General features: G+C 33.1%; 1 protein-coding gene across 1 annotated transcript in view; it reads right to left on the bottom strand.

Annotated features, from left to right (window-relative positions):
* LOC142984224 (ribosomal protein S6 kinase alpha-5-like) overlaps positions 1–12708 on the bottom strand; it is a 109190-nt gene that overhangs the window by 94010 nt on the left and 2472 nt on the right. The window lies entirely within an intron of this gene.

Below are 12708 nucleotides of genomic sequence, written 5' to 3'. Positions count from 1 at the left end.
TAAACCCTTTTGATAAAGTTTAGTGAAAGTGGTTAGGTATTAGCATAATGGTTTTATGTTGCAGTAGTTTCCGGTGAGAAAGATAAATACACACATTCATTCTATAGATATAAGAATAATGTAACAATATTTATTATAGTAAAACGGAAATCTGTTGAGACCTATGAAGACTATCTCACGTTTTTGAGGCAGATTTTCAACTAGGTTTCATAATAGCGCAGCGTTATTTAATAGTATTCCGACCCGAGTAACGTATTCGCATAAACTCATATTTTACTGCTTTAAATTTGTAGAAAAATCTTGTATTTGTAGTCCACAAGATATTAATTAATCTGATGTCGTCTTCGTAAATTACTCAGTCATCCATCACATGCCACAGCTCAAGTAAATCACAATTCAAAAAAGCGATTATAATACCGTAACTTAATTATATAAGCACATAAAATAAAAGCCGTCTTTAAACTAACTGTATCGAGTGAAATGTGGAGGCTTTGGTCAACTCATCCCGCTTGATCTCATCCCGCGGGATGAGTTGTCCTAGTACAATTTTTGAATCGGACAACTCATCCCGCTGATATATTTTACGATTTGTACAGACTTGAAAAAAAGTGGTTCTCGCGCATTAGGGCTAATTTTCAGTATGGCAACCGACTCGCTAATGAACTATTACTCATTATGGCCACTGCCCCTTTTGGCTACTTCTGAATAGAGCTACTTCTTAAAATTCGGAATTGATTACGGAAGTAAGTACTACTACTAAGTCTAGTCAACAAGTTTAAAAAAAATGACGTTTTATTTCTCAATAAGTGTCCCAACATATATAATAGTCCCCGCGACACAAGAGCAATTCTTAGAGCGGGAGTTGTCCTTTCGAATCCCAACCGGGACAAATCTTTGTGTGATGAGCACGAGTATTTGTTCTGAGCCTGGATGTCAATGTATCTATTTAAGTATGTATTTAGAAGTATATAAGTATGTTTATCAGTCATTTGGTTACCATAGTACAAGCTCTGCTTAGTTTGGAATCAAATGACCGTGTGTGAGTCCAATGATATTTATTTATTTATTTAAAAAGAAAAGAAATAAATTATATCGATAAATAAGTGAGTAATAATATTCATCAGACATTTTTGAATATACAGCTTATAACACAAAAATAATATTTATTTAACCTCATCTCCTACTGTAATAAACTTAAGACCACATTTATAGCAACACTTTTGTTCACGAATGTACAAATATTTCAAATAATACAGTACATTTTTACCTTTTCTTTAAAGCGGGATGAGTTGACTAAAGAAAAATAATAAAAATATTAATGTGGACAACTTATCCCGCGGGATAAGTTTTAAGTGGGATGAAATGACCAAAGCCTCGAAATGTGTACCGTTACTGCGTAAAACGACAAACGACTCGCGTCAGAACATTTTCACTTTTACCAAACACTGAATTCACCATTAGTTTACAAACGATTCTGTCTTTTGTACTTGGTTTAATTCTACACAATTTAATCCTCTTGTTATTTAAAGTAGGTATGTATGTCAGTGCGTGGATAACTAATTGCGAAGCCTAGTTTTTGAAAGACAGGTGTTGAAATGTAGGTTTCTTGAGTACGAAATAATGGCAAAACGGGACCTTAGTAATGGTCGAAAATACCAAAACTCCTTTACGATACGTTCTCATGTACTATTAAAGAACTTTAATACTTAGTTATTCGAAGAGAATAACTAAGCTTTGCTAGCTTAGCTTTCAGTTTAACAATGCTTTGTGCATTCATACTCCAAAGTTTTAATGACATTACATTATAAACGAACTTTCTTTCCGCCATTTCTCATCTAGAAATATTCATAACTAATTTTTAAGCATTATGTTTTAAAATAGCATCCCTGGGCGTTGATTTAAATACATTTAACCGAAGAATTTATCGGCACTTACAAACAATCTCGGTCAATTCATAACCAATAGATTTATTCCACAAAAAAGTAATCTAGATTTACCTAATTCCTAGGTTTTGTCTGAGGGCGTGGCAATACGTACATTGAAACACGGGAACATAATCAATACAAATCCGCGTGAAAGCATTTTATTCTTCACTTGTACATGCAACTCACATAAGACTTCTTCACATTGAATGCGCAAGCAGAGATGATCAAGACGATATAGAAATTTCAATACCTTTTATCTATGACGTAATTTTATCTACTTTTCGAAATTATTTGTATGTTTTGATATTTTTGTTAAAGAGACAAATATTTCAGTGATGAACATGAGTATCTGTTCTGAGCTTGGCTGTTAATGTATCTATATAAATATGTATTTAGAAGTATATAAGTACGTTTATCAATAATTGTTATAATATAGTACAAGTTCTGCTAAGTTTGGAATCAATTTATTTATTTTTTTTTACATACATATATTATTTTCTTGCAGTCTTTGAACTCTAACACAAGGTTTTTTCTGTGTGTTTGATTTATTCACGATATTGAAGATTTAAATTCTAAGTTTTAGTGGTATTAAAAACTTGTAAGTAATATAAGTTTGTTCAAATCGGTTAAGTTGAAGTATTGAACCAGAACATTGACTCTCGAACACGGGCAAAGACAGTGATATTATAAATGTAATTTATTCCATCGCAGTTATCTGTTCAAACCTGTTTTTTGTTTAAATATCTCATTTAACTTTGTAAATGATAGTATAGAAAGAAAATAATGATAATACAGTCTCATAATATAAGCTGGTTATATGTATCAAAAATCAACCTGATCTATCACGAAAGTTTAACGCATATCGGTCGAGTCGTTTCCGTATAAATGCCTATCACAAACATACGTTTTATGTTTCTGTGATGACACTGATTCTCTTATCGTATATGTTTTATATTATGATAACGATTTACATAAGAATTGGCGATAAACAAACCACACAGAGGCAATGTTTTCGCTCCAACAAAGTCAAAAGTTCATTGACACCAAGCTTGTAATTATTTAATCTGTGACATTGGATGTGCACAAATAATATAGCTGTTATTGCTGTTACAGAAAATGGCGATTTATTTTTGTAATGTTCCGGACTGTTCTTAACTTAATCGTCGTATATCTTGGTAATCATGGAATATTTTAACATAATAAATCACTAAATTCGGACCTTTAAGGACATAGTATTAGGCAACCATAATATTATTGATATCCTATAACGGTAAATCCTATAAAATTGTCTTAAACCTTAAGTAACTGTTAATCTGTTTTCGATACTTTTCCAATCACAATAGCTCTTGAATTAATAGGGTAAACGGGGCAAGACCAACAATATTACCTAAACTAGCCACCTGTTTCTTGGTAGCAGTATCTAGACAAGAAAACACAGCTATACTAACACAAGGCAGACAAATTACAACCGGCGGCAAAGTCATCGGAGCGTCGACCTAATATTTACTAATTCATATTTTACGAAAGGTCGAACTGCTACTTACTATTGATGTACGAAGGTGAAAACTGAAACCATCTGGCACATGTTATATTTTCGATGGTGAAATAAAAACCATTGTTCCCGTAGTTTTGCTAGTAGTTATTTTCAATTCTCTGGGATTTTATTACGTTCTATTTTTACTCAAAACTGTTCTAATTAGCGAATTTTTGAGTAATTAGGCTTTCTTAGAATTCCTTTGCCTTTAATGACCATGAGCTGATTCGTTTTACTTTGTGGAATACTTGGAAAAGGTAAAAGAAATACATAATTGATAAAAGTATAAGGATTTTACTATGATCGGGGGATTTACCCATAATTATATTTATTACCGGTTTAGATAAAATCATCGCGTTATAACAAAAGTTAATATCTTTCCGCGTAAGTTAAACATTTATTTCGATGTTTTAACATCGTAGTAACGAAAGTTGTAGTAGATATCATAATTTCTGGATAGGAGATTCATTACGGTATTGTTTCATATGTTTTAACAAGTCGTAACATAGCAGGAAAATTTCCGAATATATCAATCGAAAACACGTATTATTTTGTAAAATAATGGTAAATTACCAAACACGATAGCACGAAATACAATATTAAAAAAATTACGAAAATACTTTTCATTTTTAATCATGTAGCACACATGATTAAAAATGAAAAGTATTTTCGTAATTTTTAAAAAAGCGAATAACTTTAAATTTACTTAGTAAGTTAATATATGAAATGCTAATACCAAAGAACTATGTAGTAACAAGTTATGTAATCATAATTCCCTTTCAGCTTGACACAAATTGGCTTATTTGAATGACGTACTTCGCATGGCTAGTTGTTTTCCTATTTATATGTGGGTTAGGTATTATTTGTTCAGTATTAAGCCATCAAACTATATTTTTTTACATTTTAGACTCAGATTAAAGTTGTTTTACGTATTTAGGGTCCAAAGTGAGAAATTGCAGTATGGCAAGTGAATGTTATGTGATACATATTATTTTCTTTTTTGGACTTATAATATACAGTATACTAAAAAAAACTATGAAAGATGTTGCTTACAAGAGAAGTGATCAGTACTAACCAGGAGGATAAAATTGCCATATGGTATGAGACTTCATAAAAGTACCTACATACTCTTTTATTTAATACAGTATATAAAGTTACTGATAATGACAGCATTAAAATTTTATTCCTATGGTGATAGAATTAACTGTTTTATTAGGTATTCAAGTATGTAATAAATAGAAGTCAGGTTGTCAAGCGGTAGTCAGGTTTTGACATAATATTGTATGTTGATTTTAGTCACACAGTACACTTTTGTTAATGAGAAATACCTAATTACAGTTTCAGAATCAAAATAAAACCTCACAATCTAGAAACTAACATGAAAATAAGCATAACTAGACATATCTTGTTTGAATTTTGTTTCTATGTAAAAATAGATTATTTGGACCATAAAAACACCAATTAATTGGTAATATGTTTTAATACTAAAATATATACTCTTGAAACTTTAAACATTTTCAATACTTTATACAAGTAGCAATAACTACAAAATAAGTATTATGTGACTTCAAAATTATTCTGTTACCAACTTAACTTAAAAATTTGGACTTTGGACAAACTTTCACATTTATTTAATGGTAATGTACTTTCACAGAATTTAACTTTTTAAAAAGGACTTTGGTGTTTTAAATAAGTACAAAGATCATATTATCTTGTGGGTACAGTAATTTAGTAAAATTGTATTGTTTTTTCCTAGATTATGTTGGTTAAAGAGAATAGAATTATTTCTTTTAAATTGTGTTGGCAAGACAGTTCTACCAGTAAGTAAAACATATTTTTTTATTTATAAAAGGCAAGTCATATAAACAAGTTATAAAATATGTTTGTCTGTTAAAGATTACACTTTGAAAATGCTTGATGATAATGCTTTTTTTATGAAACATTTTATATTTGTGCTCTAAGCAAAAGTTTTGCATATCATTGAGGGTATTCATACCATTGTCTTTATCATAACTGATTACATTTGTTATCAAAAAAGATTGATAAAAATACTATATAAATCTATGGGTAATATTTACCTCCACAATAAAATACCTAATTCAACTAAGCAGTATAACTATTTTTTTATTATTTTTGAGTTTTTTCCCAAGATGAATCTATCAAAGTGTCAATTGTCATCAAATTCTATCAATTTCCAGAGTCAAGTATTGGGAATGAGTATTTCTTTCAAAATTAAAGCCCATCAAACTGTCAAAACTCATCAAAATATCTTCAGCAATTAACAGAGTCATTATAAATTTATAGCCTCATTGTAACATACAGGACACATTTTTGAAGGTTGTGGTCCCTCTATTGTGTAAAGACAAGAATTTTCAGTTTGAGGGGTCTTGAAATGCTAATATTCTATATTTTGGTAGTTTATTGAGAATATTAGGTAGTACTAGTATCCAAATCATTTTAGGTAATAAAATTAGTGCCCATGGTATTTTGATAATGTTATATTCTTCATGTTAGAATTAATTTCATAAAGATACAGGTATTAGGTACAACATTGAGTTATGACATTGAATATATGTAAAGTTCTTTGCACAACCTTTGCAAAGCCCCTTGAATTACATAACTCATTTCAATCATGATATTAACTACCCATTAAGTGTGTAATATTTAAGTTAACAAATAACATCAAAAAATGTATAAGTATTTTTGAATTATTGTTAAGAGTATAAATTATTTCTATTTAATTTAGCTTCAACAGTAAATTTTGAATTTTAACCAACTTTATTTTATTACAATTACTTTACCTGTTTGTTCAAAACCTATTAATTCACTAGGTGCCTAGAGTATACAAAAAAAATATGCACCTAACCAAAACCTGTAATCTGAATGTTTGAATATTTTTTCCACAATTAATAATTCATAATAATTTGTGTCTTTGAATTATGTTAGGTTTAAACATTTGTTAAATCAATAACTCAAAAAATCTAAGTTCTTAAATAGTAGGAAATTTCTATTCAAATTAAAGTGACCAAATAGTACTTATAAATTATAATAATAATCTGTCATTCTTCTCCTGAAATACTTTTGCTTTCAACTAAACATGACAATTGAGCAAACAACTTTCAGAAATTTCCTTTAGCTATAAAAACCAAGGATTACTAATTCCATGTGTCCAGAATTTGCAGTTCCATGAATTAATAACAATGATGACTCACAAAAACACAAAAACTTTAGTATGTATTATTAAAACTCACCTTTACATCTTTTCCTAATTTTACTAGCGTCAACCAGATTCCAGTCAACCGAGTCCCGGGCTGGAGCGGGCACAGTCCCACCGATTAGCTCCACCGAGCTGCTCCTCTTGGAGCTAGGGCCAGCCACCGGTGGCAACTCCTCGGCCTTTTTAGTATAGTCCTTCACTGATGACACACTTGAGCATTCCACTATTTCCACACTCTTGTCCACATGTCCATTGTTACTGACGCTGTCGTGGCCGTTCACAGGAGGGTCGGTGCGCGCCTTCTTGCACGGCACCTTCTTGTGCTTCTGGGCGCTGTGCCGACGCTTCAGCTTCGTAGAGTGCGAGGAGTTCCGAGAACTCACCGGAGACGGGCACCCGCACTCCATGCTGCCCTCCTGGTCGCTTCCCTCGTAGTAACCCGACTCGTGCTCAGGCTTCTTGTCAGGCACGCTCATCTCGGCGGTGGCCATGGCTCAGCCGTCGACCAAAACCATGTAGACTCCACCACTTCACCAGCTCATCAATTTTTTACCACGGACGAACACCAGCGACACGCAACAGTCGCGATCCTGACAGTTCGACCGCCGCAAACAGTTAATAAAAACGCAAATAAATTATATTGCAACTATTCCATCAACTTTCAGCGAAAGTACAAGCGACACGTAAAGCATTTCGCGAGTAGTTACCGCAGACCGCGACAACTTCACACAGTGCTCGAGTCGCAGATGGCGCTGCAATATGCTATAACCCGGCCGAATCCGAATGTCCCCCTACAATACGCTCGGTCCGCACTACGATATGTCAATGCGATTGGTCGATAGAAACTCCACTCGGAACAACTTCACCCTATTGAAACGTCAAAAATTTCAGTTTTGTACTCTCTTTATTTTCCGTTTATTTATCCCTTTATATCAAAATCACAGCCTCTTCGTCGTCCAGTTTCACGGGGTTCAACATCCACAACAATCCAGGTACTATTTACTACTCGTATCAAAATTTCACTACACTGTCAGCACAGTTCATTGCACACTACAACAGTTCGATATTTTGTTATAATTCACTAGCACTATGTAAAAATTGTCTTTCTCTACAAAACTTCTATGTACACTATATAAATAAATTATAAAATGCTGGCGCGAATGAGATACGTACTCACTCAGCGCGCTAAAGTAACTGAATTCGAGAAACGCAAAATAGAAACCGTGCGACGGTGTGCGAGCGGCGCGCTCCCCCCACCATTTACGATTTACGAGGCCACATAGTGCATGCAAAACTCACAGACAATTCGATGAATCGATATTTTTTTAACATTTCCCGATTATAATTTGGGTTACCGTTTTAATGCTTATGCATTTTACGTGATTATGTAACACAAGTTATTTATTTGCAAAGTCAGTAAATAGAATATTATGGCTGACAAATATCTTTGAATCGAGCGTATACTACAAAAGCAGCGTTTCATGGACGTAAACAAAGAGGGACGCGGCTATCGCTTATCTATTATGTAGAGTGAGATGACAAATATCAGAGCAGAATAGGGTATATTTCGCTCTCTTTCTCGATTCGCTGCAGAGTGGCCGTGAAGTTGTCGAGTTAAACATGGATTGAAACATAATGGATTGAGAAATTATTTCTTTTATAATGATTTTTGCAATTTGTTTACGTAATTACTCAAAAAAATATAAAAAACGAGACATACGCTATTTTATTGATAGCATAGTCGGTATACTAAAATATAGTTTTCCTCAAATAGGTATCTACCTAAACTTTCGCTCAAACTTAGATAAAACTAACAAGTCGAAAGTATATTGAAGAAAAAATAATTTACTGTAATTTTTAAGCCGTTTTCAAATAAAACCGTAAATAATTATAAATTCTGAATATTGCCAACGTGGTCATTTTGTTTAAAACAACTGCGTTTTTTTACCATAACAAATACGAATTAAATAGACAATAAGACTAATTTTACTAATAAATAATTTTGTGAACTTATCATTATATTAATTAAGTCAATATTACTGAGAAATATATTTTTATGTGACCTAAATAGCCACAGAGAGCTAAGCATATTTTTTATTCGGCTTTTCCTGTAAAATCAACTGCATATTTATATTCCGTTGTTACTAGGCACCTTATATTTAATTTATTCAGTTCGTATCGCCATATTTAAGGACTGTCGTTTCCCAGCTGGCCAGTTCCACGTTGCCGTATTCCTGACCTATATTTTTCTACAGAAGTTTTATAAGTCTGTTTTATAAAGTTATAGAGGCGCCCGTAGCCAGTTGCGCTCACCGGTCGGTAAACGATCTGTGGGTTAAGCAAACCTTGGCGCGGTCATTCTATAGATGGGTGACCGCATAGTGGTATTTGAGCTGGGCGTCTCCGTGCTTCGGAGGGCACGTAAAAAGTCGGTCCCGGTTGTTGTCTACTAAGATAACAGTCGTTAAGCCATGTCAAAGGCCTTACGGGCGGCTTGAACAACTTTGACACTAGGTTGACCACTAACCATACGATATGAATGAATAAAGTTATCGCATTTATTTTTATTATATTTCTTCCGTAAACGTAGATTAGTCAGAATAGTAAAGCTGAAAATCCGTTACAAGTAATTTATTGCAAATCTTTAAATATAATTCAATTTGGGTAGAATTGTTAGTAATCATAATAAATCTAGTCTGAGGTCAGTAACCGAGTCTACCTTAGTCCCGCAAAGTTCAAAAGCAATTAATTTATTTTATTTCTTATATTTTTGTTAAAAACCAATATGCTACTGGACACACGGCTTCTTCCATAGATTTCTATATTATCCCTCCGTCGCTTGCAGATTCAGGCTAGTAGTAGCTATCTTCCTTTCGGCTTCCCTCGTGGCTCGTCGCCTCAACTCCAAAGAATAGGATTATTAAGTACCTACCTATGCAATCGGATGAAACTTGAAGTCAAATAGTTGCCAATGATAAAAATAATGTCCGTTTAGCTTATGGTTTGCATTTCAAAGTCTTGCTTAAGGCTTGAAGTATAGACGTATTGTATCTGCCCCATAAACCATTATGCACAATAAACTAATTACAAGTTTAGTAGACTATTATAACATTAAGTTTCGTTTTAACTATTCCTAAGCAATAAGCATTAGTAATCGCTTGTAATTGGTAATTATTGCTAGTGAGAAATACACACCTGTAGTTTATCTTCCCCCGGGTTCTGAGTTACACTTAGCGGTAGTTTATCTATTTAATAGCGTTTAAACTCGAAACCGGACACTAGTAATATAACAATATATTTATAGTTATGTATTAGCGGGGCTTGTTTCTCCAATGTAGGATTAACAGGATTAAGTAGTATCGTCTACAAAGATTTTTAATGGAAAGCAAGAGAGTTCTTGTTTTCGCTAAAGAACACAAATTAAGACCGTAATTGTTAGATATAAGTATTAGTGCTAAGAAATTGAGTATTAAGTCTAGGTTTGCTGAATTTAAATGTTCTTACTGATACTTTACTTGTATCTAATGATCATCCCATACTTTTTGTACAAGGACAAATGTTGAAGAACACCCTAGGGTGGGGAACCGGTTTAGGCCGGATATTTGCCGACAAATCACCCCCTCTGTACGTCTAGTTACTATTAACTCGGTTAAGAGACATTCGGGACCGTGGTAAGGTTATTTTACCGTAGACTGACCACGTGGAAGTGTCAGACGGCAACCAGTAGACACCCCAGACCCCTTCTCGAACTTTATTTTTTGTTTTTTGACACCTGTCAATATTAGAGGGAGCTGAAAGACGCCACTGTCAGTTAACCTGTGGAGGGCTGAAGTATTACAGACAAATGCGAATAACAAATTGCTTTCACATCGACTATTTGTTTTTAACAAAGATTTAAGAGAGAAATTTCATGTTTTGCGTGTTTGGCTGGAATTTAAGGGATTCATGGTATTCTGGGATGGCGGATGACAGGCACGAATAGATTATTTATGGGTTTTTGAAAAAGATGCTTCACTTTACAGCACAATACAGCCTTTCAAATTGCAGTTATAACTCTTTTTCGTTTACAAGAACTAGTCCATCAAACAGATGATTCTTTCATAAGGAAGGATATAAAGTATTTTCCAATTTCACGGTGGTACATTAATTAGCGCGAGTTAACAATTCAATCTTCTAACACGGAAGATGGCTTGAAATGCGGAAGTATTTCGACCTTCGTATTTACATCAGAAACATACAAAAAGCACGTAGCAACTACGTTTGTGAAAACAAACGTGTACAGTTATCTTTACTTAGATCTAATCGTTCAGATAATGAGGAAAAGTGCTCTTAACTTAGTACTTTTAAAAGGAATGTTTATTATTTATGGTAAGGAAGTACCCTCAAGATGGAAATATGAAGGGTGGTCCATTGAAAAATCAACAAAATTGTGTGTGTCACACAAAATTACTTTCCTTTTAAGAAAGTTAGTTTGATTTCCATTAATATTGAATTATTTTTAAATTCACGAGTAATTCAATTAATTTTATATATTAGGATGACGTTTAAATGTCTATATTTTTTTAAGATGTTTACCCAAAAACTTATTAAGCAAGGTACACTTTATAGGAAGCAATAACCTGTGGAATATTCTGTACCGCAATGCGAAAACTTTTCCACAACCTTATTACCAACAACCATTCAATTGTTTTTAAACAACTTAAAAACTATTTACAATTCGAACTACCCTCAAATGTTGTTAACATTTCTCAATGAAAGAGTTGTTATGCTAGAGGAAGGAAAGGGCTAACGGAAATTACCATGATATTGTAAGGTTTCTGAAATTATTGGTTTACGAAACAATTTTCCTTTTGGACTATAAATATACGAGTTTCTTGGAAATTTCTTTGGCGCGATTTTGCTATAGTCAACTTTAGCAGTCTACGTTGCCATTTATGACCTTTAACTCGAAACTTCTTGAAAGTACAATATCCTATTATATTCCTGATTGCCTTTTCTAAAGTCTATATTTAACTCACCCTGGTCTTCTGACATTGCTGCTTTGCACTATTTGTATTCAAAGTAGTTGCAACATATAGTAAAATGTGAAAAAGAAATACTTATTTGCATTTAAATATGTCTATTATTTCAAGTAACCTTGGATCTATAATTTAGACGCTGTTTCTTAAATTCATGAGCAACAACAATAACTAAACAATCATTGTTTACAATCTTAAGTTCCATCCATGATAGCAACTGCTCATATCAATAATATCGTTGGAAACGTGAGCCGACACGTGTAATTATACGGAAATAGTTTGAAACACTCCTTATCTTGCACTGGTTCACTGTTTATCCACTTAAAAGGAAATAATGGTCGATGTAAGGAAGATTTTCTGCTGCAAATGTGTTGGGGTAATTATGAACGAAACAAGTATTGGATGACCTGAGTTATGTCCGGTTCACCGCGACCTTTTGGAGGTGGATACCGATGTTATTATTACAAAAATATTAATTAATTTGATTGTTTGACTGATTTGATACAAAAAAGAACGTTTAAAATACAGCTTTTGTATAATTTATACAGGAATCTAACATTTTATAAGATAATTTTTATACGAAATATTATCAACTGATTGCAAAACAGGCTTCAGCTGTAATTTTTCTCGTTCAAATTGCCAATTCTGGAGTCAATAATTCAATAACAGTATTATTTGTCATTCTCAACAGCTATCGAGAGCATCTGCTTACGATAACGACACTTAATAACAATTACCGAGTGCCTGACGTAAACAAACCAGTTATCACGCCCCCATACTGTGTGTTAGGGTCACAATAACAAACTTACACTTTAATATTTACGTTAGTTCATGCAACATTTTCCATTATTATTTTAAACTAACTTGACCGCCAAATCGACTGCGTGAAAAAAAATCCCGGGGTAAAAAGCATCTTATACGTTACTCTAGGTTGCAAACTATCTGTTTATAGAATTTTAATCAAAAACCGTCAAGTAGATTGCTCAGTTTCCTTATACCTATGTGTACCTAACC

Source organism: Anticarsia gemmatalis, chromosome 26 (genome assembly GCF_050436995.1).
Source record: "Anticarsia gemmatalis isolate Benzon Research Colony breed Stoneville strain chromosome 26, ilAntGemm2 primary, whole genome shotgun sequence".
Taxonomy (NCBI): Eukaryota; Metazoa; Arthropoda; class Insecta; order Lepidoptera; family Erebidae; genus Anticarsia; species Anticarsia gemmatalis.
Note: the sequence above shows the minus strand (reverse complement) of the source record. Positions and strands in the feature narration are given on the sequence as shown.